The sequence below is a fragment of the Rhinopithecus roxellana genome, chromosome 1 (assembly GCF_007565055.1).
Source record: "Rhinopithecus roxellana isolate Shanxi Qingling chromosome 1, ASM756505v1, whole genome shotgun sequence".
Lineage (NCBI taxonomy): Eukaryota > Metazoa > Chordata > Mammalia > Primates > Cercopithecidae > Rhinopithecus > Rhinopithecus roxellana.
Window position 1 is genome coordinate 116,445,115 of NC_044549.1, and position 27,959 is coordinate 116,473,073.

A 27,959-nucleotide genomic window follows, 5' to 3' on the forward strand; every position below is an offset into this window, starting at 1 on the left:
GAAGCTTAAATTACAAATTTTATGGTACCATCCTGAACAATAATGTTGCTTTGAGCAAAAGAAATTCTGAAACACTGTTTGAGGACTCAAACAGTATTCAATTATGATAAAAATATTTCAGCATTCCTAATTCTTTATTCTGTCTAATTCTTTGAGATTAGAATAATTCTAATACTTTGGATATTCAAGTATCCGCTTAGCTCGGTTGCTGCATTTCTCCCTGGCTCTGGGCTGACAGGATTCTATAATGCAGAATCAGTCTTACCAGCCATTTCCAGATGGACTTGGGGGTGGCTGCTCCTTGGTTTAGAAAGACAATCTTACTGGATCTTTTCTTTATCTTCCTGGATTCAGAAATTCACTTTTATTAGTTCAGCCAGGGATAAATGAATCCTACAGATTTGCTTAAAATCAAATTCACTGGGGATTGATGAAGAGCAGGATAATAGTTTATTTATTCTGACAAATTGCTATTTCCAAATAGTTGGAAAAGTTTATTGGTGGGTAATTATTCTTCTGCCAGGAAAATCTGCCACGAACCTACATTAAGATGACAAGATTGCTTGGAGGGTACTGAGCAGGATAAAGGGAGCCTGATGGCCTTAATTCCATAGTACTGTTTCCAGTTTGGAAAGTCAACCCAAGAAACATTTATTGAGGGCCTACTGCATGTGAAGGAAAGGAAGTTGGCCGTTATTGAACCCTTCTGTGTGGTAAGCACTGTTTTAACACTTTGGTTTTCACATGCTTGTTGCATTTAATCTCATTGAATGGGCAAATCACTGTAGAGAGTACAGGACTGAAAGAAGCAGCCTCTGCCCATAGGGATGTTCCAGACCTGTACTGTCCAGTATGTTGTCCCCTAGCCACATGTGGTTAATTGAGAATTGAAATGTGGCCAGTGCAAGTTGAAATGTGCTCTAAGTATAAAATAGACACTGGAGGCTGGGTGCAGTGGCTCACGCCTGTAATCCCAGCACTTTGGGAGGCCAAGGCGGGCAGGTCACAAAGTCAGGAGTTCAAGACCATCCTGAACAACATGGCGAAACCCCATCTCTACTAAAAATACAAAAATTAGCTTGGCATTATGGCATGTGCCTGTAATCCCAGCTACTCGAGAGGCTGAGGCAGGAGAATCAGTTGAACCAGGGAGTCGGAGGTTGCAGTGAGCTGAGATCGCACCAGTACACTCTAGCCCGGGCGTCAGAGCGAGACTCTGTCTCAAAAACAAACAAACAAAAACAACAAAAAAATAGACACTGGATTTCCTAGCAAACAAGAAATGTAAAATATCTCAATACTTTTTGTGTGGATCACATTTTAACATTACACAGTATTTTGGATAAATTAGGTTAAATAAAAAACTGTAATTAAATTATTTTCATCCATTTTATTGCACTTTTTATATGGCTACTAGAAAATTGAAAATTATATATGTGGCTCACATTTGTAACTCATACCGTATTCTGTTGGAATAGAGAACAGAATAGAGGTAAGATATAAACATAAATTGCTGAGATCTAGGCTCTCTTCCAACCTCATGACAAGCATTTAAATTGGAGTAAACATGTCGAGGGATACTTTGGCAGTATCCCACAACAATAAAATCTGGATCTTTACAGGAGTTACTGTAGTATTCCTATAGTACTGTGTCTGTACTTCAGAGACAGAATGCTGAGCTTAATATAAATTCACCTAACATTGTATTTAACTTTTCCTTATGATTCCCTCTAAAACATGTGTTTGTATGTTATTAGCTGTTAATTGGCTATAATATGCTGGGCACTCTGTGAGGTATCCACTACAATGGTAAATACGGAGATCCAGATTCAAATATTAGATTATTCTCTCTAAGGGAGGAGTTTCTATAGATATTTGCTATCTATGGGTAGCTATGATACCAGACACAAAGTGACAGATGCCTTATGTGTAGCAGGTAAAAAGCTTTGGTGGTTCTAGAGGAGAGTGGTCACTGTCTGGCTTGCAGCCTGTGTTTGAGCTAGAGCTTGAAGAAAAATAGGATGTCTATGGAAGGATTGGGCAGGTTGCGGTAGCGGCGATCCAGGGGAGGGAACAGCAAGAGGAAAAGCTCAGAGATGAGACATTCTTTGGGAAGAATGGGGCTAATTCATTTGCCTGGGGCATGGCATGTGTGCAGGGGAATGATAAGAGACTGGACTTTAATAGTGGAAGGCCACGCTAGGGAATCTGGACTTTTTTTCCTGAGTACTTAAATGTTATTCAAATGGTTTTTTAAATACACAATTAGTGGTCCCTCTAAAATTCTGAATGCCTCAATGCGTGCTACTGTCTTTTTTTTTTTTTTTTCCTTCTGAGAGTGAGGTGACTTAGTTCTTACATGTTTTTAAAATAAATTCTGTTGAAATAATTACTTTGAGACTAGTTTCTTCAGAACCTCCAAATGTGGTATTTGTTTTGTTCCAAGTAGCAACAGTGTGCTTTTTAGAAGTGAGAACTATGATAGGAGGATACATTTTTCTCTGATAGCCAATTTGTTGAAGTGTTTCAAAAATTACACCAGCTCTTTATGTGTCTTATATTTCCCATTCTATGAAAGAAAACCACTTCCATAGAAATTATTTTTAAGAATATGAAGTCAAATAATACTCCTGGGTCTTGAAAAGACCAAATGGGTACACATATTATCCAAACACAGAGAGTATAGGACAAGAGTCCTAAAAATGCTGGAGAGTGTTACAGTTAAGAGGGTGGGCTGGGTGCAGTGATTTATACCTGTAATCCCAGCACTTTGGTAGCCTGAGGCAGGCAGATTGCTTGAGCCAGGAATTTGAAACCAGCCTGGGCAACACAGGGAGACTCTATCTCTACAAAAACATTAATACAAAAATTAGCCGAGTGTGATGGTGCATGCTTGTAGTCCCAGCTACTCGGGAGGATGAGGTAGGAGAATCGCTAGAGCCCGAGATGCAGAGGTTGTAATGAACCATGATTGCACCACTGCACTCCAGCCTCAGTGACAGAGCAAGACCCTTTCTCAATAAACAAATAAACAAGCAAACAAACAAACCCTCTCAATCAATCAATAAAATAATAATTTAAAAAACCCAGGAGTCAAACATTTATATTTAAATCCTAGCTCTACCATCTGCCAACTTTTATGCTGTCTTCTAATATCCTCAGATCAACAATTTTACGTCCACTCCTTTGACTTTGCCACCTTTTTACTTTCCATCAATGCCCTGTGTAGTCTAACTTTCCACTTTACTCACCTTATCTGCGTGGTCCACTGTTGTGGTTACTCTACTTGCCTCTTTCGTCTTTCTATCCTGCTGTCCTGCAAAACACAACCCTGGTTAAAATCAGGGTTATTCAGGCATAACTCTACACTTTCTTCCAAACAACAGAGCATTCCTGGAAAACACACACACAACACTCTGATGACATTAAATTAATCATCTTACCTTCCACCCCTGCCTCCACTGATACTCAGCCCTCTCTGGCAACCCTACTATATTCCCTAGTAAACTCACTCTCCTGGGTGACTATTTCACACCTTTGTTTCTTTCCTCAAACCCCTAACATCCCTTCCCAGACTCTCTCTCTCAGCCATGGATCTTGCTGCTTATATCACTGGGAAACTAGAAGCAGTTTCCCAGCTCCCATATCCTCTTGCATCCATCCATCATCTGTCCCCCATCCCCTGCTCTTTACCACGGACAAACGTGCATCCTTCTGGTTGACATCCATTGCACCCCAGTGTACCCAATCTGTTGCTCTTGCCTGTTCAGAACTCTGCTGCCATAGAATCTGCCCACTAGCTTCATTAAAGTTCCTCTTTTTACAGGATCATTCCTATTGAAACATTCCATAATGTCTTCCTTCTTTACAAATACCTCCTTTTGATTCTTTATCTCCCTCCAGATTTGCCTCATATCTTTGTTCCTCTTTAAAGCAAAACTCTGGTAAGTTGTCTGTTCTCACTGTCTCCAATTCCTTACCCCACACTCTCTTCTAATAACATCTTATAAACATTTCAAACATGCAGGAAAGTTGAAGGAATGTTAAGGTGAACACCCATAAGCCACCACCTAGATTCCACAATCAACAGTTTGCTTTATTGCTTGAATATACGTCTTGTCACCCATCTATCCCTTTATCCTTTCATCAATTCAATTTATGTTTTGGATACATTTTAAAGTAAATTGCAGGCATCAGTACACTCACTCCTAAACATTTCAGTGTACATATGATTAATTTGCTTCCCTATTTGTTTATAGTTCTCTTTTGAAGTAAAATTTACATACACTGAAATGCTCAGATCTTTAGTGTACCATTCAGAGTTCTGAAAAATGCATGTACCACCTCTGCAATCCAAGCCCTTTTCAAGGTAAATAACACGACCATCACCACAGAAAGTTCCCTCATGTTCCTTCCCAGTTAGTCCCCAGACCACCCCCTTATGCTCTGCCAGAGGCAACCACTGTTTTGATTTTTTCCCACCATACGTTATTTTTGCCTTTCTAGAAGATTATCAAACTTGAATCATACGGCATATGTACTCTTTTATGTAAGGCTTCTTTCACTCAGCGTAATGTTTCTGAGATGTATTCATATCATGTGTATCAGTAATTCGTTCCTTTTAGAGTGAATCCATTCCTTTCTGAGCTACTGAGTATCATTCCATTGTTTGATGATACAACAGGTTGTTTATTCATTTTTCTATAGGTGGATGCCTGAGTTGCTTCCAGATTTTGACTATCGTGAATGCGGTTTTTTTTTTTTTTTTTGTGGCTGTGTTTTCTTTTCTTTTGGATAAATACTTCAGAATGAAATGACTGGGTCATAGGATAGGTGTATATTTAGTTTTATAAACAATGGCTGGACTTTTTTCTAAGCTGGTTGTAGTTTTACACTCTTACGCATGGCGAATGAGAGTTGTGCTCTCTCTGCATCCTTGCCAGCATTTGGGTTTGACGGTCTTTTTAATGTTTACTTGTTCTGGTGGGGATGTAGCAGTACCTCATTGCGTTTTTCTTAAATTTCCCTGGTGAATATTAACATTGAGCACTTTTTCTTTTCTTTTCTTTTCTTTTTTTTTTTTTTTTTGAGACGGAGTCTCGCTCTGTCGCCCGGGCTGGAGTGCAGTGGCCGGATCTCAGCTCACTGCAAACTCTGCCTCCCGGGTTTACGCCATTCTCCTGCCTCAGCCTCCCGAGTAGCTGGGACTACAGGCGCCCGCCACCTCGCCCGGCTAGTTTTTTGTATTTTTTAGTAGAGACGGGGTTTCAAAGTGTTAGCCAGGATGGTCTCGATCTCCTGACCTCGTGATCCGCCCGTCTCGGCCTCCCAAAGTGCTGGGATTACAGGCTTGAGCCACCGCGCCCGGCTGAGCACTTTTTCATATGCTTATTGATCACAAGTCTGTCTTCCTTTGTGGATGTCCAGTCAAATCTTTTGCTCACTTTCATCGAATTGTAGGCATTCATGAGGTATTTAAAAATATTAGTTCTTTGTCAGATATATGATTTGCACATCATTTCCCCAGGCTGTGTCTTTCCTATTTATTTTTTAAATGACACCTTTAGATGAACAGAAATTTTAAACTTTGGCTAAGTCTGTTTTTTTTTTCTTTTTGTGTTGATTGCTTTCTGAGCCATATCTAAAAGCTTTATAATTTTAGTTTTTACTTTTATGTCTATGATCCATCTCAATGTTTGCGTGTGGTGTGAGGTCGGGGTTGAGATTTATTTATTTTTGCTGTATAGATATTTAGTTATTTTAGCATTATTTGTTAATAAGTCATTTTTTTCTCTGTTGGATTTTTCTCTCACCTTCATGAAAATCGAATGACCATGTAAGTGTGAGTCTATTTCTAAGCTCTCTATTCTGTCTCATTGATCTATTTGTTGATCCTGTACTAGTACCACACTGTCCTGGTTGCTATAGACTTACTACGATGTCTTGAAATCATGTAGTGTTAAGTCCTCCAACTTTGGTTTTATTTTTTTATGATTGTTCTGGATATTCTACATCCTTTGAATTTCTATACACATTTTAGAATGAGTTTATCAATTTGTACAAAAAAGCTTGATGAGATTATAATTGCTATTGTGTTGGATCTATAGATCAGTTTGTGGATAACAGAAAATTTAACAATTTTTGATCTTTTAATCCGTGAACACGGTGTATCCACTTATTTAGGTCTTTAATTTCCCTCAGCAATGTCTTGTAGTCACATTCTCATTTGAGCTGATGTTTTAGGCTTTTGCATAAATTTCTCCTGAGCCCATCTTGGGGACATCAGTGACCTCCATGTTTCTGTATCCAGTGGTTAGTTCTCAATCTTCCTCTTTCTCTGTCTCTCAGCTCCTTTGACATAATTGATCTCTCTATCATTGACACACTCTTTTCACCTGGCTTCTGTCTTTCTCACCACACTCTCCTGGGTTTCCTACTACTCCACTGGCAGTTTTTCTTTTTCTTTTTTTTTGACCCCCTTTACTGGACCCATCTCTTCTTCCTGGTATTTAAATGTTGTAGAGTCCTGAGTGTCAGTCTTCAGAAATCCCTCCTTTATTCACCCTCAGTCAGTCTATGGTGAAAATATGTTACTTAATGCTAACTACCACGTTTAAAGCCACCTGATGTCCAAGCCTTGAATCTCAGACTTGTGTATCCAAACCCCAGTCCTGAATCTCAGACTTATGTATCCCAATCCCAGTCCTGATCTCAGACTTACATCTCCAAACCCCAGTCCTCATACTTACATATCCAAACCCCAGTCCTGAATCTCAGACTTATATATACAAATCCCAGTCCTGAATCTCAGACTTATGAATACAAACCCCAGTCCTGAATCTCAGACTTATGTATCCAAACCCCAGTCCTGAATCTCAGACTTATGAATACAAACCCCAGTCCTGAATCTCAGTCTTATGAATACAAATCCCAGTTCTGAATCTCAGACTTATGTCTCCAGACTCCAGTCCTGAATCTCAGACTTATGTATCCAAACCCCATTTCTGAATCTCAGACTTACATATCCAAATCCCAGTCCTGAATCTGACTTATGTATCCAAACCCCAGTCCTGAATCTCAGACTTATGTATCCAAACCCCAGTCCTGAATCTCAGACTTATGTATCCAAACCCCAGTCCTGAATCTCAGACTTATCTATCCAAACCCCAGTCCTGAATCTCAGACTTATCTATCCAAACCCCAGTCCTGAATCTCAGACTTATGTCTCCAAACCCCAGTCCTGAATATCAGACTTGTGTATCCAAACCCAGTCCTGAATCTCAGACTTATGTCTCCAAACCCCAGTCCTGAATCTCAGACTTATGTCTCCAAACCCCAGTCCTGAATATCAGACTTGTGTATCCAAACCCAGTCCTGAATCTCAGACTTATGTATCCAAACCCCAGTCCTGAATCTCAGACTTATGTATCCAAACCCCAGTCCTGAATCTCAGACTTATCTATCCAAACCCCAGTCCTGAATCTCAGACTTATGTCTCCAAACCCCAGTCCTGAATCTCAGACTTATGTCTCCAAACCCCAGTCCTGAATCTCAGACTTGTGTATCCAAACCCAGTCCTGAATCTCAGACTTATGTCTCCAAACCCCAGTCCTGAATCTCAGACTTATGTCTCCAAATCCCAGTCCTGAATATCAGACTTGTGTATCCAAACCCAGTCCTGAATCTCAGACTTATGTATCCAAACCCCAGTCCTGAATCTCAGACTTATGTATACAAATCCCAGTCTGGAATCTCAGACTTACATATCGTAACCCCAGGCCTGAATCTCAGACTTACGTATCCAAACCCCAGTCCTGAATCTCAGATTTATGTCTCCAAACCCCAGTTCTGAATCTCAGACTTAGGTCTCCAAACCCCAGTTCTGAATCTCAGACTTAGGTCTCCAAACCCCAGTTCTGAATCTCAGACTTATGTCTCCAAACCCCAGTCTTGAATCTCTGACTTACGTATCCAAGCCTCAAACTTAGGTATCCAACTTCCTACTTCTCTTCATTTGGGTATCTATAAGGTCTCTCAAACTTAACTTACCCAAAATGGCACTCTTGATTTGCCCCTAAAACCTTACTGCTTCTCCCCAGACCCCATCAGCCACACTGTTCCCCAGCTGAATAATTAGACTTTCCTCCCTGTTACTCCTATGAGTCTTAGAGTCTTCCTTGGCACCTCTCTTTCTTTCTTGAACACTCTGCGTCACAACCCACATTAGAAAATCTTCTTGGCCCTATCTTCACAGTCGATCCTAGATCTGACTCCTTCTCTTCATCTCCCACCTGGGCTACTGCAGTATTCTCCTAAGTAGTCTGCTTTCTCTCAGTCTATTCTTTTTTAATTTTTTTTTTTCATTGAGACAGAGTCTTGCTCTGTCCCCCAGGCTGGAGTACAGTGGCACGATCTTGGTTCACTGCAAATTCCACCTCCTGGGTTCAAGTGATTCTCGTGCCTCAGCCTCCTGAGTAGCTGGAATTACAGGTGCTTGCCACCACGCCCAGCTAAATTTTGTATTTTAAGTAGAGAGAGGGGTTTCACCATGTTGGCCAGGCTGGTCTTGAACTCCTGACCTCAAGTGATCCACCCACCTCAGGCTCCCAAAGTGCTGGGATTACAGGCATGAGCCACCGTGCCCAGCCCCTCTTAGTCTTTTCTTTACCTACCCAACTTGCATAATCTTTTCAAATGGCACAGTGTTTCACTTTCTTGATTAAACCTTTCAGGGCCTTTTCATTATATTTAAGGAAAAACACAAATGAAACTATGCAATGGTTTACAAAGCCGTACATAACCAGACTCCCCAGTTTCTTCTCTCACTACATCCTCTACTGTTGCCCTTTCTTTCACAGCACTGACTACACTGGTCTTTTTGTTGTTCTTGAACACACCAAGTTTGTATTGGCCTCTGGGCCTTTGCAGTTTCCGTTTCTTCTGCCTAGAACCTTTGCCCAGATGTCACCTCACTTCGTTCAGGTCTCTGCTCAAGTGTCATCTCCCCAGAGAGGCCTCTTCTGACCACCTTATCTAAGGAGTGTGCCACCTCACCACTTACCCCATCTGTCCCCAGTCCCTTACTCTGCTTTGGTTTTCTTAACAATACTTAGTATTATCTGGCTTTATATATGTTTGTTTTAATTTTTGATAGTCTGTCTTCCCTAATAGAATATAAACTCCCTGAAGATAGAAGTTTTCTGCTTTCATCACCAATGCTGATAACAATGCCTGTCGCATAGTAGGTGCTCACTAAGTACCCATTGAATGCCTGACCTTGGGAAATTTAAGCTTTCTGGCCCCATTTTCATCACCTGAAAAATGGGGAAAATAATTGTATCAACTCATACGGCAGATGTCAATGTCAAATAAGATATTGAGTCTAGTAAGATATTATGGCAATAGTGTTGGCCGTTGTTTTGTAATTACCATTAAGTAACATAAATAATTTAAATATCTTATAAGCAACAAATACATATATGAATGCAATGCAAGGTAGAATTTTTACTATATGCTTTTTACAATGGCCGGTTTCAGAGGTATAACTTGTAATATGTAGTTACTGATTACTAAGTTGGAGGAAGTAGTTATAAGTACATGAAAAGTTAAATGCCATCGCTATTTAAATAACCCATCCAGATAAAATAGAAAGTCGCAAGGCATAATTTGTTGCCTAATGGATTTGCTGCTGCTGATGATGATTGCTGGAGTTGTTGAGCAATTTTTTTTTAAAGCAAGGTGACCTGAAAATGCTTTGTAGGGGACATGGGTTTGGGCTGCCCCTTGAAATTCTGGGGAGGATCTGACTCCTTTACTGTCCAGGAGGGGGAAGGGCATTGCCGCAGTTGCGACAGTGGCACAAACTCTAAAAGAAGGAAGAACTAGGTAATTTGAAAAATGGAATAAACCAGTTTGGCTGGAAAGTGAGGTCTTGCGAGAAAGCAGATTAAGAGCAACACAAAAAACAGGGTAGGAACTAGAGCAAGTGGCTTCAGGTTAAAGGAACTGCTAGGGCAACAGGAAACCCTTCCTTAGATTGGGTAAGCAAGGAAGGAAATGCCTCTGGGCAATTAGGAAAGAAGGTAAATTACCAAGGGCTTGTTCCTGCCAGGTTTAGTCTCCTCCTCTCTTACACTGCAGGCAGCTCTAAGTGAAACCTCTGCCTTTCTACAGCGGATGGGTGTGCCGTGTTCAGAGACAGGCAGCAGCAGGAAGGCCAGTTCTTCTGTTCCTGGGATGTAGAATCCAATTTTGAACTCTTTTTTTACACACAAAAATTTTCACTCTAGTTTTTAGGTGACTGATTAGAAGGCAAGTGACAATTTTCACTATGGCTCCTTATTTTAAAAAGAAAGAAAATAATAGGGAAACTTGGAAATTAAAGATCCATCAATGAACATAGTAATTTATATTTTAACTGCATATTAAGAAATGTTCAGCTTTGTTCAGCTTTTTTTTTTTAAGCAGAAGTTACTGTATTGTGTCAGATTAGTCATATAAACCTACATTCTCGTTACTGTGTAAAAGAAAGTCATGTATTATATGAGAAGGGGCCAAAGTCATCTGTGAACTGATCAGGTTATTTAAAAAGAGAGGTTATCTAGTTAACCTTGAGATAAAATTTGTTTGCAATTATACAGTTTTATGTAAAATTACAGTAATTTAAAAGGGTGCCATCACACGCGCCTTCAGTTTTTTGTTATTACCAAGTTACAAAATGATGTTACACGTTGCAGGGTTAGAATAGATTTCAGAGCAATTTGTAGTAATTAAGAGTAACGCTGTAAAAGTAAAAGAAGCAAAATAAAATGAAATATAGACAGGAGTCATGACAGACTGTTACAGAATAGAGAAAGGATGTGAAGACAATGGGCGCTGTTGTCATTACCGCAGCCCTGGCAACACGCGTCACAGATTCGATAATGAATGCCAGTTGGTGGGCACAGAGAGGAAAGAACAGAGAGCCCATTGTTTCAGCTCATCCATCTAATTTCAAACCAATTGCTTCAGTAAAGTCTTCTGTCTTGGTTACAGCCAATGGCAAATTAAAGAGCTGAAATATTGCAAATCTTGTAATTCACTCTGGATCATCAATCAGAACTAAATAAAAGAGCTTTGAGCAAGGAAACAAATTCAATTCTCAGCCTCACCTGCAAATAGAAGCCTGGAGAGAAGTGCAACTCATCATTGGGTGGGCACCCACTGTGCCCTTCTCTTGCGATCAGGTTCTAGCTAGTGTGGTATGAGGGAGGGCTTTTCATCTTACTCTTCTGTGTCCATGACTACAGCTCCATAGAGTGGGGTGACAGGTACCACCGTCCGCTGCAGCACTGGCGCAGTGCTGAGGCCCAGGAAGGAGTGTCCTCTTAGATGGCAGCTTCTGCTGAGGTTCAAGGCAGGTATGCGTTCCTGCCTTTTCCTACTCTGAATCAATGTGATGAACGAACAAGCTGATACATGTGAAAGAACTTTGTTTACACAAATGAAGGGGTTGCTGTTTTGATTATTTTAGGATGTGGAGTCAGGTGGCGGTGGAAAGAACACAAAGTCAGAAGTCCTGGGTTTGCGTCCTAGCTTTGCAAGCTGGCTCCATCTCATACCAGGGTCCCCCTTTTCCCAGTGCTACTTTTAAGTGTTTTCCTGTGGCTTCTTTCCCCTTTTATTTTAATTAATTAATTTATTTATTTATTTACTTATTTTGAGACAGTGTCTCTCTCGTCCAGGCTAGAGTGCAGTGGCACAATCTCTGCTCACTGCAACCTCTGCCTGCTGGGTTCAAGCAATTGTCCCGCCTCAGCCTCCTGAGTAGCTGGAATTATAGGCGTGCGCCACCACGCCCGGCTAATTTTTGTATTTTTAGTAGAGATAGGGTTTCACCATGTTGTCCAGGCTGGTCTTGAAGCCCTGACCTCAGGTGATCTGCCCCTCTTGGCCTCCCAAAGTGTTGGGATTACAGACGTGAGCCACTGTGCTGGGCTCTTTCCCTTTTTATTTTTTATTTATTTATTTATTTATTTTTGAGACAGAGTCTTGCTCTGTCGCCCAGGCTGGAGTGCAGTGGCGGGATCTCAGCTCACTGCAAGCTCCACCTCCCGGGTTTACGCCATTCTCCTGCCTCAGCCTCCCGAGTAGCTGGGACGACAAGCGCCCGCCACCTCGCCCAGCTAGTTTTTTATATTTTTTAGTAGAGACGGGGTTTCACCGTGTTAGCCAGGATGGTCTCGATCTCCTGACCTTGTGATCCGCCCATCTCGGCCTCCCAAAGTGCTGGGATTACAGGCTTGAGCCACCGCGCCCGGCCTCTTTCCCTTTTTAAATCAGATGTTCTTTACTTTTACTTGTGCCATGGGACCTCTTTGATATTCTAATTAAGCTAATGAATCACTCTACAGAATGTTTATTCTGTAAAATTAAACATATAAAATTAAAATGCATAGGATTACAAAGGAAACCAATTATACTGACATAAAATTATCAATATGCAAAGAAGTAAATATGTCATATTGTAATACCTGTCCTTTATTAAAATGCATTACTCACCAGTGTTTAGTGACAGGTCTAATAACTACTGTAATTTTGAAACAGTGATGAGTGGAAATGATAATTTGAGATATTGTAATAACTAATGTGATATGAAAATATCTTTGCTGTCTAAGAAAATATCTTTGATGTCCTTTGATGACAAGTTACAGAAGGAAATGATAATTTTAGTTAGAAGTTAGTAAAAACAAAAATAAATATTTTTATCAACAGCCTGAATTCTGTCTGACACCCTTAGCCTTGCCTTAAATTACACCCTTTCTTGTTATGCTGTGCATTTTCCAGGGATGAACTCTGTGTCCCACTGTCCCCCAGCTGCAGCTGCTCCTTCGGTGTCAGTGACTCCTAAATGTGCACCTCTGCTGTCTAGGCAGAGAACTGGAGTGCCTGGCCTGCATCTCCTGGGACTTGCTGAATATCCTCCCTGAATGGCTCAGAGGACCTCAAACCCAGCCTCCTTCAGCAAACTCCTTGGCTTGAACATCTCCCCACCCTGCTCCCACCAGCCTGCCCTTCCTCCTTGTCCCTAGCTCTGTGAGTGGCATTAGCAACCACCACGTGGCTCCAGCCCCGAGCTGGCTTGACAAGGGAGCCAGTGAGCATGCTGCTGCAGGGGTTACTGTACAAGACTCCTTGATACAGTTTATGAAAGTACAAACTTGTATGTTTTACAGCACTGGACTGTGCTTGCCTTTACCTGGAATGTCTAAATTTCTACTCACTGAACAAGGCCTCATTCCTCCTTTTCAACATGCATATCTGGACACTTTCTGGTTTAGCATCCCTTGGTGAAGCCTCTGCTCCTTGATGCCTCATGAGAGGACTTTGCCTTCCTCATAGCGTTTTCTTCTGCTGGTCCCTCAGCCTTACTAAGGCCCCTGCAGGCAGTCCCTCCAATATCCCCCACGGCATTTACCCCTTTGCTTTGGCGGACTGAGTGAGTGCCCTCTCCCTGGGAACCCTTTCCCTTCCATGTTGCCTCCAGGTCTCAGTTCTGTGGCCACTTCTCTGAAAAGACTTTTTGAGGACCGTTCACAGTGCCGTTCTTATCCACTGTCTCCCCCGCCCTTGCATTTGACCAGGGCCTTGGCAGGGTTTAAATGGTACACACTCAGGAAGAAAGAGTTATTAAAGTACATGGTTAGGAGCACCAACCTGGGTTCTAATCCCAGCTCTGTCTCTAACCGTGTGATCTTGGCAGTGTACTTACTAGCCTTTGGACGCCTCAGTTTTCTCATCTGTAAAACTGGTATAATAATAGAGTGGTAAGGTTTAAATGAGTTGGTACTTATAAAGCACTTTAGAACCAAGCTTGGCTCATCGTAAGAGCTTAAATAATAGCTATCCTTATTCATTTTAGTTTTTTGTTCGTTTGTTTTGTTTTGTTTTTTTTTGAGACGGAGTCTCACTCTGTTGCCCAGGCTGGAGTGCAATGGCACGATCTTGGCTCACTGCAACCTTGGCCTCCCGGGTTCAAGCGATTCTCCTGCCTTAGCCTCCTGAGTAGCTGGGATTATAGGTGTGCGCCACTATGCCCGGCTAATTTGTGTATTTTTAGTAGAGACGGGGTTTAGACAGGGTTTCACCATGTTCGTCAGGCTGGTCTGGAGCTCCTGACTCATGATCGACCCGCCTCGGCCTCCCAAAGTGCTGGGCTTACAGGCATGAGCCCCTGCACCTGGCCTCATTTTAGTTTTAGTAATGCAGCTTGGGCTCATTTAAAAGTCATATCCTGCTATAGTCTTATTATTGCTGGGGTTTTATTAAAGAATGTAGTGTAATTTGGTGCCCATGACTTAACTTTTCTTCGTCTTCATTAATGTTAATATTAGACATTCATTTTAGATGAATGAATTTATATGTGGCAAAAGGAAATAAATTTTTACTGAAAGATAAGAGAAATTCTGGCAATACAGTCATATAGACTGATGGAGACACAGCCCCACCAGTAGTTTATCTAGCTGAGTTGGGGATTTATTCATATTTCTTCCATTTCAAAGCTTGTGTTGGTCTCCCAGGAGTATTTTTTGAAGCTCTTTGTGCAGAGGAGAGATCAATATTATTTATCAGAGGATTTCTTTGGGCATGCAAATTATCATATATGTTTGCAAACCAGATCCATGTAAAAGAGATGGTTTTGAATCTAATTGCATTTTTTGCATGAGCATTTTTATATCCTCTAGAAATATATCACAATTGTGTGGAAAAATTTAATATTTAATAACATATTGTATGTGACATTAATGTGCTCGCATAGCTGATCCTTCCCTGTTTTTCTTCCAAAATCAAAGTAGTAACATTTCCCCTGAGGTTTGTTCAGCTCGCCCAGCCTTCTCTTGGTTTTGCCAGCAGGTGGGGCACTAGCTCCTTTTAAAGTCATCAGCCACATGTCTTGAGGCTCCTTTTCTTTTCCTCCAGAGGTGGAGGGGATTGTCATGCTGCCTCACTCTGAAGTGACCCCATGAGATCCTGTTGAGCCGTGACCTGGGAGTGGGTAGAGGAGGTGGGAAAGGTGTGTGTTAGATCTAAAACAGTCTCCAGGATTTTCATGCCTGCATTTTTTGAGCTAATGGCTTATATTTCACAGGTTTTGAGTCACTTGAATTTTACCAGTAATTCATGTAAATCAGTTTGGCAACAGGTGAATCACATTTTGCTTGGCATATGTGGTCCAATCTTATGGTTTAGGAGAAACAATAAAACTCAAAAACTTTGATCATTATGTTAAAATAAGTCTTATTTAAACAAAATACAAATCATGGCCACAAGCCATTAGAATTAAAACTGTTCTTGGAGTTGAGTTCTAGGGGAAATATGTATACTGTGAGCACATTGTGTAAAAAGCTGAGCACAGATTCTTCTTCTTTCTTAAGCAATATGCTAGAACATTACTGACTCTGTTTTAAGATCTAACTGCTTTAAGGAATTGATTGACTACATTTTTCTAGAATGAAACATAAATTTCTTACTTTGAAATCTTAGTGAGTGGTATTAAGTTCCATTTTAAAAGGCAGCTTAAAGATCCATGTTAAAAGACATGTCTTAGCTTATACATCTATTCTAAATGTAAGTGGTGAAACTGAATTATAAGAATGTTTTTAAGATTTATAGACACTAAGTCAGAATCAGAAGTTAGAAGGTTCTTTGATAAATTTTCCTGTTGAACTTATGTTAATCATTGGATTAAGTTTTTAAGCTTATTCAATGATATCTGAAAATAGTATTAGTATCTACATTTGATTCTCAGAAATGATAACTTCATATGTCCCTCTTATGCAATGTGAAATTACAGTGCTATCTGTTCCGTAACTGCCACCCAACTTGTACAATATAAAAGTCATTTCATGGCCCTAATGGAGGACAGACTGTATTCCCTTGTTTAAAGTAAATCAGTCACTTTAATGCAGTGTCTGAGGGGAGAGAAGGGAGTGAGAGTTCCCTTTGTTTAAGTTTGTGTTGTGGTTTTCTTGGGCAGCAAGTACAAAAGTGCAGCCTGAAGCTGTAGCTCATTCTGTATGTGGGTTTTATTTCTCACAGCAGTCCAGTGTCTATTTAACATACGGGGAGTGGTTTCAAGTTCATTACTAAAGCTTATAGGCTAAAGTGCTTTGTGGGCTTGGCTATGACTGAAGTCGCCTTGAGGGAGTCAGCCAAAACTGGGCTTGGGAACAGGAAGGCTTTCCCTGTTTATTTGGATTCTCAGGGCAGTCAGTTTTGCCACCTTTTGGCTTTCAGCTGCTTTGGAGATTGGTTTCATAGCAAGGATTCTTTCCTTAAAGTGATATGGAGCAACTATTTTCACAGGGGCACCAGGTTAGTAAATAACGTTTTGCACTTTCTGCTGCATGTGTCAGATTTTCTTTCTGAGCTAATGGTGTGATGATAGGACAAACTGGGTTGCTGCGTTCTTTTAGAAAATAATGTGAGTTCGTTTATCCTGCAGAGGTTTAGGGGGTTATGTTTCTCCTTATAATATATGCATTGTTTGACCCATATTAAATACAATTGGAAGCCAAGAGGAAATGACATATTCATGTCTGTGTTGGATTTGCAATCCAGAAGTCTTGTTAGTAAATATCAGCCCCCGCCACTTTTTTTTTTTTTTTTTTGAGACAGGACGTTGCTCTGTCACCAAGGCTGGAGTACAGTTGAATGATCATGGCTCACTGTAGTCTCAACGTCTTGGGCTCAAGCGATCCTCCCACCTCAACCTCCTGAATAGCTGGGATTACAGGTGCATGCCACCACACCCAGCTAATTTTTTTTTTTGTACTTTTTATAGAGACCAGGTTTTGCCATGTTGCCCAGGCTGGTCTCCAACTCCAGGGCTCAAGCGATTCGCCTGCCTTGTCCTCCCAAAGTGCTGGGATTACAGGCATAAGCCACCTTGCCCAGCCCAGTTCCTTTCTTATCATTACTTTGTGTCCTCGCACTAGACCTTCTAGGTATAAATATGATTTTATATGCAGTTGATTTTATTTTTTGAAACGTTAAGTAGTGGGGTGTTGTGCCCCAGTTGGGGTTGTCCTCCCTCACCACACTGGTGCATGCTTGTCTGATGCATGGTTTTTCCTCGGCCCTACTCCTTGGAGTTACAGTGAACCAGAATATCATTTTAATTGTTCTCTTTGAAAACTCTGGCACTTTTCTGGAATGCCTCATAAAATACTGGCATAAGATTTGATTCAGGCAAAATGTCCAGGTGGATTAAGCCCCACTGAATTTTGTCTTCAGTTTTGCTGTTTTTATTCTCAAGTGATTCTTCAGAATACTAGATTACCCTAGGATTAAAGAACAGCTGTAAAAATGGAGTGTGACTTGTAAAACATAAAAGTATAGTTAACAGTAATTAAGAAATTAAGTCAATATAATTAAGCACAGAGGAAGACACTGTCTTCCTTAATCTCATTAATTTAAAGATCTAAAGAGCAATTCTGCCTTTGTTAATTTGCCACCAAAGCAATCTGGCATGAAATTGTTCTATAGGAGTATTTCAATTTGGTGTTTTAAAGTTTGCAACACTTTATGAAATGTAGTTTCTCTTGCTTCCATGTTATTTTAAGGATGCTTTAGTTCAGGGTAATGTACTAGTGTTTTAAAATATGCTAATATGCTTCTGTTATTGCCATTTTATTCTCCTTTTTTCCCCACTGGGAAATACAGTGTATTAGAAAGGGTCTGTTCTTTCATGTTCTTCTCTGCTTAAAAAAAATTGAGGGGAAAGCAGACAGAAATAGGTACTTAAAAAAGATCTTTGAGGTGATATGCCAAACTTTAAGGATCCCTTTCCCATCAGTGCTAAGTTGAAGTTATAATGTTATGGCTGCATGCCATTTCGGGATTATAAAATTGACTGTATTTTATACCCCCTAAGACACAATTGTACAGCTGTGTTATTGTCCCTGCCTCTGTAGATATTTTCTTTAACAGTAAGTTTATTACATCATTTTAGCTTCCCCAAAGTGCAAAGATTGCTATGACTTTGCTAAGTTTTATATATATGCCATATATATGCTATGACTACACATATGTGCTGTTGTGCAATTATTAATTATTAAATGATATTAAATTTTAAGGAACGACTTGTCTACCTGATTGTAGCTGCCTGATGATTTTAGAGAGAAATATTAAGACATATTACTCATTGCTTACTTGTTTGTGCTTGACGGGTACAGATAAAGGTCTTTCAAACTTACATGAAACTCATTTGTAACTCGTAGATCTCAGTTTCTGTGTTCCCAAGTGCTTCACAGCTTTTCATCTACAGATGGCAACAAAGCAAAGACCACTGATTAGAAACAAAAATAATGTGGCAAAGGATTAGATAAGAGGGAAACTCCCTAAAAACCAGATTTTAGGGTTTTCCCAGAGAATATACACATTAAAATGTTTCCTCCAAATGTGGGAGAAAAAAAAAAAAAAACAAAGGACTACAGTAGAGAGTTCAAAATCTGTAAATCTGGGATAAAGTATCTAAGCAAACCTTACATTATTCCTGATTCTAGGTTTGGAACACACATTACATTCGCATTCTCATTCTGCTGCACTGGCTTAATTTTGTTATATATTTGTTATATTTTGGCTAATGGGTATTTGCCTCATAACATACCATCTAATTTTAAGCTGAGTTTTGTGCTAACTAATTGTTATCCAACATGCTTTCTTGTTGATATTCAAAGTGATTTAGATGTCTCACACATCTCAGATGGTTTATGAACCTAGCTATGACCCAGAAGGATGTGATGCCAATTCTCTTATAAAATGAATCTGAGTTTCAAAGCTGGAGATAAATTCTTAGGCAAACTTTTTTAACTTGAATTGGCTATGCCCCAAATGTTGAGCAAGTTGCATGGCAGTAGGAGATCAGGACTCTGAGGAAATAACTGAGGAACTAGGAGTAGCAGTGGTATTAGAGATGAATTTTCTGACTGTTGAACCTTGATAGATTTTCACCAGATGGACCAGTTCCAGTTCACAGCCCAGATCACTCCTTGTTCTTGCGTGATCACACATAGTCTTGATCTTTGCAGCATATGCTTTGGGAGGTGCAGGCTTTTGATGTGCAGTTTATAGCCTTGTCAGCTTTAAGTAAGGAGTAAAATGAACTGTGCCACCTCTGCCTTTTCCAAGAACCATCCTCCTGGTTCTTGCCCCCCTCAAGAACCAGGTGCTTGTGTGCACATAGGTCTTATGGTTGTGTATCAGGAAATGTGGAAGATTATGATACCACCCACCCTAGAAATTCACTGCTTTAGTAATGTCAGTAAATATTGAACTTCCCAGAGGAATTGCAAAAGCTGAGGACAGAGTATACTTCTGGAGCTGATCTGACCACGGAGGTCCCCAGTTGCCTGTTTCATTCCAAAGAACCCAATTTAAGTTTGACCTGGGATTTCCGGGGTCGTCGTACTACCCTAGTAGTAGTAATAGTCATAGCAGAAGTGGTAGAATAGTGGTAATAATAATAATAATGAACACAAAAGACATTTCCTAAGTGCAGTCACTATTCTAAGCCCTGCCCCACCTCCTTTTTTTTTTTTTTTTGGCAGAGTCTCACTCTGTTACCCAGGCTGGAGGGCATTGGCACGATCACTGCTCACTGCAACCTCAAACTCTTGGTCTTAAATCAGCCTCCCACCTTGGCTTCCCAAAATGCTGGGATTACAGGCATGAGCCATGTAAACAAAATGCTGGGATTACAGGCATGAGCCATGTAAACAAAACGCTGGGATTACAGGCATGAGCCATGGAAACAAAATGCTGGGATTATAGGCATGAGCCATGTTAACATGCCCGGCCTGTTCTAAGCCTTTTCCTTAATGCTCACAACAACTTTAAGTGGTTGATTTTCTTTATTATCTCCATTTTACAGTTGAGGAAACTATCCAAGAAAGTTAGAATTGACCCAAGTCAGAGCAACTAGTAAGCAGCAGTGACAGTGTTGTGCATCAGAAGGTGCTGTGGAGGGGGAAAAACTGAAAATATAATCCAATATTAGAAAAATATAAGAAAAAAATGCAATGTAAATACATTTTGGATTGTATTATATCTGATATAATCCAATATTTGTTATTGAGAAGCAACCATGTAGATACTGACATCTGTGCTGCTCTTCATTCTGAAGATGCTCCGTTGACCTACCGTCAACCAGCAAGGCAAGCCATTTGTATCCTTTCTCCACTTGGGTTGGTAAGCTTGTGTTCTGCTTTCTCACCTACTCTGCTCATGACCAGTGGCAAGAACCTGGTGACCAATGGCAGGATATAGAGGTTGCCCATGGCCTGTAAATAAGGCCAGGCCACATGGAGAATAGCCCACTGCATTGAATACTGTCTTTTAACTACTTAAGCTACTCTTGGGATTTTAGAGACTTTTTAAGGCTAAAATAATAAAACCACTAAAGCTAGGAACTTGGATTTTCTGATTGTTTAGCTTTAATTTGGCCTGTATGAGTGTCCTCTTTATTTCTGCCCAGTATGACTTCCTGCTAGTAATCAAAGCTCTGGTTATTTTGTCAGTCTTGAAGGTTTTCTTAAGCTTAGTGGATAACCAAGATTATGAGATATGTATTTTTTTTTAAGAGACATAAATGTGCATTTGAAAAATATTGGGCAAGGCCGGGCGCGGTGGCTCAAGCCTGTAATCTCAGCACTTTGGGAGGCCGAGACGGGCGGATCACGAGGTCAGGAGATCGAGACCATCCTGGCTAACACGGTGAAACCCCGTCTCTACTAAAAAAAAATACAAAAAACTAGCCGGGCAAGGTGGCGGGCGCCTGTAGTCCCAGCTACTCGGGAGGCTGAGGCAGGAGAATGGCGTAAACCCGGGAGACGGAGCTTGCAGTGAGCTGAGATCCGGCCACTGCACTCCAGCCTGGGCGACAGAGCTAGACTCCGTCTCAAAAAAAAAAAAGAAAGAAAAATATTGGGCAAATAACTTCTACACAATTTGACTAAAATTTAAACATGTGACAAATAAGTTTGGAACCTTTAACAGCATAGAACAAGATAGCCCACACAGATTAAGGAGCTAACTTAAAAGAAAGAAAAGAAACCAAACAATAAGAATTCTGATCTTTGAATGGGTAAGCACTTTCTCTTCCCAAAATCAATAGAGGAAATCACAACAGGAAAAAGTCCATAGATTTAAATTTTCTAGGTAGGAGTATAGAAGCTTTAAGTATAAAAATGTTAATCGAAGCTTTATTTATTACCATGAAAAGTTGCAAATAATAAAAACATAGAGTAGCAGAAGAAAATTGCATGATGGACCACCACAATTTTAGTTATGGAAAATTGTAATAGGAGGAAATGGTGATGATAGATCTTTAAGTTAAAATAATGGATATTAAACTATCTCTCCATCACACATCTGAATGTGTTTAAAATATACCTCTCTATGTGTGTGTTATGCTTCCAGAGACAATAGAAAGGACGATCACCTTAAGTTGATAGAGATTTAGGGGTTATTTTGAAGTTGGGATTTCTGATGATTTATATTTTCTTCTTATACTTTTCCATGTATTGGTATTTTTAAACATGATTACTTTATATTCATTTAAAAAAGGGAAAAACTATTCATGGAGAAAAAAATGAGACTATACCAACATTTAATAATAGAAATAGTAGACTAGCATCACTCTTAATCTATTTAAGGTAATGGCTCTAAGATTGATTTTAATTTCCTCAAAGTTTTATATATTTAAGGTTTTCTTAAATAATAATTTATTACTTTTATAATAAAAATTAAAATAGATTAGAAGTGACAGGTTAGAGTTGAGGTGAAATGAATTTTTGTAAAGGACAGGATCATTTTACTTTGGAGACCAATTATATTGCTGCCCTTATACATCATGTTAGGAAACATACCTTTTTGACTTTTCTGTGTCAGGCTTAAAATTTTAATTAGGTTTATATAGCTAATTAAATTATGAAGTAGATACTTTATTTAATAAAGGATATGGAGGAAGTTCACATAAATACTTGAAACATCAGTTCAGGAAAGATTCTTTGAGGGATTTTCAATATATCCAGATGTCTGAATAACACTTCTTTGGTCTAAATGCAGTTGATGATGTGATGAAAGAGGCAAGTCAGCATACCAAGACAATCCTTAGAAGGCATGATTTGACTGGAATGCTGAAGACAGAAGAAAACCTTAGAGTAGCTGACTTCATTCTTCCCCTTCCTCATTTTACAGATCAAGTCACTGAAACCCAAAATTATTGAGTCCTCAAGCCTACAAGGTTGTAATAGACTCGAATGGAGGCTTTTGGGGTCCTTTGATTCCCCCTCTGCTGCTCTTTATAATATTCTGCTCGTTTTCACACACTTTAGTAGTGATGAATGAAATTTTATTTCCATTTCTCCTAGGTTGGTAAAAACTGAAAACTAACACCATTCAGAACTTACCTAATGATGTTTGAAAAAGAGGCGGTAGGCTGGTAACTGCTTCCTAGGAAGACCTACCAACTTCACTAGCATGCTCATTACTCTCATCATTGGTGTTGGAACATTTTGTTCTTGGGTACAAGCTTACTTTACACACATCTGGTTTCTATGTTTGTTCTGGAAGACAGCAGCCACATGGAGTGACTAGAGAACACTTGATACTGAGCTCTGGAAATCGTTTTTTAACAGCTTTATTGATATTGTATAATTTACAGATCATAAAGTTAAGCCCTTTAAAGTATACAATTCATTGGTTTTTCTAATATCTACAGAGTTATGTGACCATAACTATAGTTCATTTTTTGAACATTTTCATCACTCCAAAAGGAAACTTTGTATCCATCCTCTCTACCTCCCTCTTTTCCTCCCCTAGCTCTAGGCAGTTTTTCTTTCTTTCTTTCTTTCTTTCTTTCTTTCTTTCTTTCTTTCTTTCTTTCTTTCTTTCTTTCTTTCTTTCTTTCTTTCTTTCTTTCTTTCTTTCTTTCTTTCTTTCTTTCTCTCTCTCTCTCTCTCTTTCTCTCTCTCTCTCTTTCTTTCTTTCTTGATTTGCCCATTTTGAACATCTCATTATGAATGGAATCGTACAATATTCGAGAATCCTTAAAATTTTGATTTGATTTTCAAAGACGATGTAGACAAACATGACCTGGTTACTCTGCCGGCCCCATCTTCCTAACAGTGTCCTGAGTGTGAGAGTAAGACCAAATGAACTCTGTCAGTGCTGTCAACTATTTTATTAGATTAAATGACTTGTGTTTGGCCTCTGGAGTGTCTAACTCTTTAACTTTTCAAAGTTAAAGAAAAGTGACCGGGTGTGGTGGCTCACACCTGTAATCCCAGCACTTTGGGAGGCCAAGGTGGGCAGATCATGAGGTCAGGAGATCGAGACCATCCTGGCTAACACAGTGAAACCCCGTCTCTACTAAAAATACAAAAAATTATCCGGGCATGGTGGCAGGCACCTGTAGTCCCAGCTACTGGGGAGGCTAAGGCAGGAGAATGGCGTGAACCTGGGAGGTGGAGCTTGCAGTGAGCCGAGATCGCGCCACTGCACTCCAGCCTGGGCGACAGAGCGAGACTCAGTCTTAATAAAAAAAAGAAAAGAAAAGTACATACTCATTAGTGTAAGTCTGTTGTAGGCCATGTTGCAAAATTACTGGGTTAGACCATTGCTTATTAGTTGTGACCTTGTGCAAATTACTTGAGTTCTCTAAGACTCAACTTCCTTACCTATAAAATGGGGATAATAATTGTACTTACCTTAGAGGGTTCCTGTAAGAATTAAATGAAATAGTGCATATAAAAAGCTTATCATAATGCCTGATACATTATAAGTATTAAATGAATATTAGTGATTATTATGTGTCATTGAAAATAAACTGTAGACCGGGCGCAGTGGCTCATGCCTATGATCTCAGCACTTTGAGAGCCTAGGCAAGAGGATCACTTGAGCCCAGGAGTACTAACACAATTAGGAGTGTGAAGGCATCACACTCACACTGGTGTGTGAGACTTTACCATAGATGGCAATTTGGTGTGGTATGGTGCTGGAACTCAGAGTGTGAGAATGAGTTCACCATCTCACAATATGAATAGCTACTATTTATACATATCATAAGCACTTACTATGAGCTAAGTTAGAATCCAAAATGACTCCAAAACTATGTTATCAGGTTGTAAAATTGCTTACTTAAGGCAACCAGTTTTCTTGTTAATAGTTCTGTTTTACAGAATGTTCTCACACATGTTTAACTGAAACTTACACTCTTGTAGCTGCCCCCTCACCCTCCCAAGTTTTGTAATATCTTGGAGAATCAAATGCCTAATCAGCTAGTTCTTCAGATATCTGAAAATAATGGTCATGACCCTCACTTACCTCACTTTCTTGCTCAGACATCCAGAGATACATATATTGTTCCTTAGATTACACAGTCCAACGCACCATACCCCTTCCTCTTTCCTGGAATGGGCTTTCCACTCACATGAGCTCATAAGTGGTCTTCAAGGTTCCTGTCCAGGGTGCTTTACCAGTGGCAACCTTCCCCAACGCCCAGATGTTGAGCAGCTCCTCCTCTGGGTCCCCGCTACACTTCTGTTCCCACTCTAGAGAATTTCCTGTGTCCTCCCCCGGCCTGTGAGCCCCTGAGGGAGAGCTCTGTTTATCTTTGTGTTCCTAAACTCCATCCCAGCCCCTGACACTTTGTAGCTTCTCAATACAGTGGAAGAGGGAACTTCATCTTACTTCATGTGGATACCTAACTATATCTGGTTTTAGAGAGGTTGCACTATAAGAAATGTTTTTGGATATAAAATGTGTAGACATACCTTTGTTAACTTAGAAGAAGATAACCAAAAAGCCTATGGCTTCTCCTAGACCAAAAGTAGCACCATCTGGGGAAAAAGACTGTGAAGCCCTTTCACTTGGTTACTGCACCGTTCAATTTCACTTGGTAAAAATGTCCACTAATATCCTGATGTGAGTAAGGTGCTTGTCTGTTGGACAAGGTTGATACCCACCACCTTTGCTCAGAGAAATGTAAATAAAATGATTGTAACATTTTATATATGGTTGAATGACAAAGTTCACAGGAAACTTAATACCAGTGTTCAAATGAATGCTGATAAGAAGATACAGTCCAAAGTTATGTTTCTGTATTAATCTGAGACCTTTGCAGTTTTCATGGAGTATATATAGAGATTTTTTCTGAATGTGTGGATAGAGAGTTAATTTAAGAAAAAGTGTGTTAACTGGGGAAACAAAGAGGCTGGCCTGCATCTAAAGGAAAGAAAGTGGGTCTCAGCAAGGGTTTGCTGTGATTCATAAAAACTGATCCACATCTTAAACGGATTAATTATGGGCCCAACTGGAACATTCTACACAGAATGAGCCCAGGTGCTGGTCATTTTATCTGGGAGTCTCAGGACTTACCACGTGCCTGCTCTGAGCACCAGACTTAATACTTTCTCACTCTGTAAATCCTAGGAAACACTGCTTCTTGATGCCTGAGTTTGAATTTGCCAGGTTTCTCCATCCAACTTGAGTCTGCCACCCTTGTGCATAGTAACAGCACCAGACACCCCAGTAAAACCATCTTCTTCCCCTTGCTTTTTACTGATTTTGCTCTGGTGAAGGTCTGGCCTAGGTCTGAAGGAGGAAGAGTCAGGTGTGGTATTCTGAAGTTGAGGTAGATGCCAGGGTGCGTTTTCTGAGACCAAGAAGGAGGCTCTTCTGGGGGAGTGCTGGCTCCGGGGAACTCAGGGACTGATGGAGCATCTCCTTTTTTAGGAAGCTCTGCATTTTCAAAGGCCTTTTAACTGTTGGATGGCTTGATGTATTAGAAAGTTAGTAACTTGCCATGGTCTGTAGAAGGAAGGATCCAGACCCTGCTTTGCCTGACTATAGAGTGTGTTCCTACCACTTGCTCTGCTCCCTCCCAAGTAGCCCTGCCGTGAAGTTGGCTGATCCAAAATTCCCAGGGCTTTCTCACAAGAATAGCTGCTAGTCCAGGCAACTGCCAGCCTCTACGTGTATGTGTGTGTTTAAACTTCAATGAGGATGTATACATTTATCTTATTAAATTTTGTCTCTTTTGTTTAGCAAGGAACAACTTTGTGTATGTCCCTTTCTCCATTTTTTTACAGTGTGATTACCAGATCAAAAAGTATAAATGCTTTTCTTGCTCTTCAAATATCCTACTACATTTTCCTGAGAATGGTGTCTCCATTAACAATGCCACCAGCAAGTGAGTGCTTCAGCACAATTGTTACTAGCTTTTAATACACTCCATTACTGGTCTCATTTGGGCTGGGAACTTGGGTCTCTTGTGGAAAACTCATGCATGTGATTCTCTCCTGGAGTTCCTCAGCTTCCCCTTAAACCCCCATCCTAGGCTGACTCAGGCTGGTGAGTTACCCTGCCAGGTGCTCCCTTGGTAATTAACATGTGTCTCCAGGTCGTAGTGGCCTCTGGACTCCACCTTGAGCCAGACACCTTGGGCTGCACTGCCCCAGACTTTGCTCTGCTTCCCTCTCATCCTCTGACTTTGAGCATGCTCACTTCCTTCCTCTTCTGTCATTATAAAATCCTGGGTTATTTCAGGCAGTTTATAGAAATTCTCTGAAACTGGAGGATGTCTCATGACAGTAACAGAATAAGAACGTTGAGCATTAAAAGCAATTCTTTTTATAGAACCACAGTGGTTGAAGGAGGGATGTCTTGCAAACTTTCTAGAAGATAATACCTAGATGATTAATTAGCAAGAAATCCAGTCTAATTATTCTAGTTATCACTAGATGAAGGCAGGGAAAGTGACAGCAGAAAGTGTGAAGAATGTATAATTGAAGGCATTAAGGAAAAGAACCCACCTACTAGATTTTAAATCACAAAAAGGAAAAAACTTAATAAAAGAAAGAATTTCTACCTGTATACTGTGTCATTCTTTTAGTTCTAGGAAGTATAGATTTGTAAATAATGTAATTTAAAAAAATAAATGTAATTTATTTTTAAAATGGGAATAAAGAAAAAAGTCAAATACACATCTTGGCTTCTACTGAAACCTCCTTTCATTATTTGCATGACTTTTATAAGTGGAGTTATTAGGGTTCAATAACTCTATCTTGACCCTTTTGTAACAACAATGAAATACCAGTCTTGCGTTTGCAAGCAAAATAGCAGAGCTTTTGCCTTTGGGGAAACAAGAGAAATGACAATAACCAAAGGGGACCGTAAGACTGTTCTGTTAGAACATCAGTATTGGGTTTTTGTTAAGAAAAGAAGTAAAACAGCAAGTTGCCAGACAAGCTAATTGCTAAGCAAAATGTAGATTGAATACTGGGCAAGATTTAAAAAACATCTTTGAATAAGTAAATATTAACTAAACAATTAGCAAAGATTTGATTATGCTACATGAAACGAAATGGCATGTGTATAAACACAAAGCCACGTACATACACAAACATGTAAAATATCTTTAATTTCAGGAATGGAATTCTCTAGCTTTTCTATTATCAGGAAACTAGAAGGTTCCCTTTTCTTCTTTTTCTCCCTTTTCTGCTCCCCAAATTTCCCTTTCTGTTCTTCTACTGCTACCTACTTACCCGCTAACCATCAAGTTACTAGTATGAGGGCATAGGGTCGAGAGAATGTATTCTGGAATTAAATTAGAAGAAGAAAATTCTATGGAATTTCTCTTTCAAAGAATAAGTGTAAAATTATCTTTCTTGAATGAAAGAAAAAAATCAATTCAGTAATTAATACTAAAAATTAGTGTCTTCAGTATCTGGACATCATCAAAAATATCTTCCTTTCATTATTTGCATGACTTTTATAGGTGAAGTTGTTCAGCAAAATGAACTCTCTTGTGAGAGGACAGCTACTGTCCTGCACCTCTCAACCAAAAATGCAGGCCACCTTCTGCCTGAATAAGTCAGGCCACTTAAAAAGAAAACCATAAACCTTACTGAAAAAAA

The 27,959-nt window shown here is 39.9% G+C and overlaps 1 protein-coding gene across 4 annotated transcripts in view; it reads left to right on the forward strand.

Moving 5' to 3' along the window:
- Nucleotides 1-27,959, forward strand: part of PLD1 (phospholipase D1) — a 223,365-nt gene that overhangs the window by 24,450 nt on the left and 170,956 nt on the right. The window contains exon 1 of one of the 4 annotated variants that reach the window (XM_030929423.1): nt 16,171-16,353. The exons of the other annotated variants lie outside the window; for them this stretch is intronic. The gene's annotated coding sequence lies outside the window, so the exon portion shown is untranslated. Of the gene's footprint in view, nt 1-16,170; nt 16,354-27,959 lie in introns of those variants that run through there. 4 annotated transcript variants of the gene reach the window in all.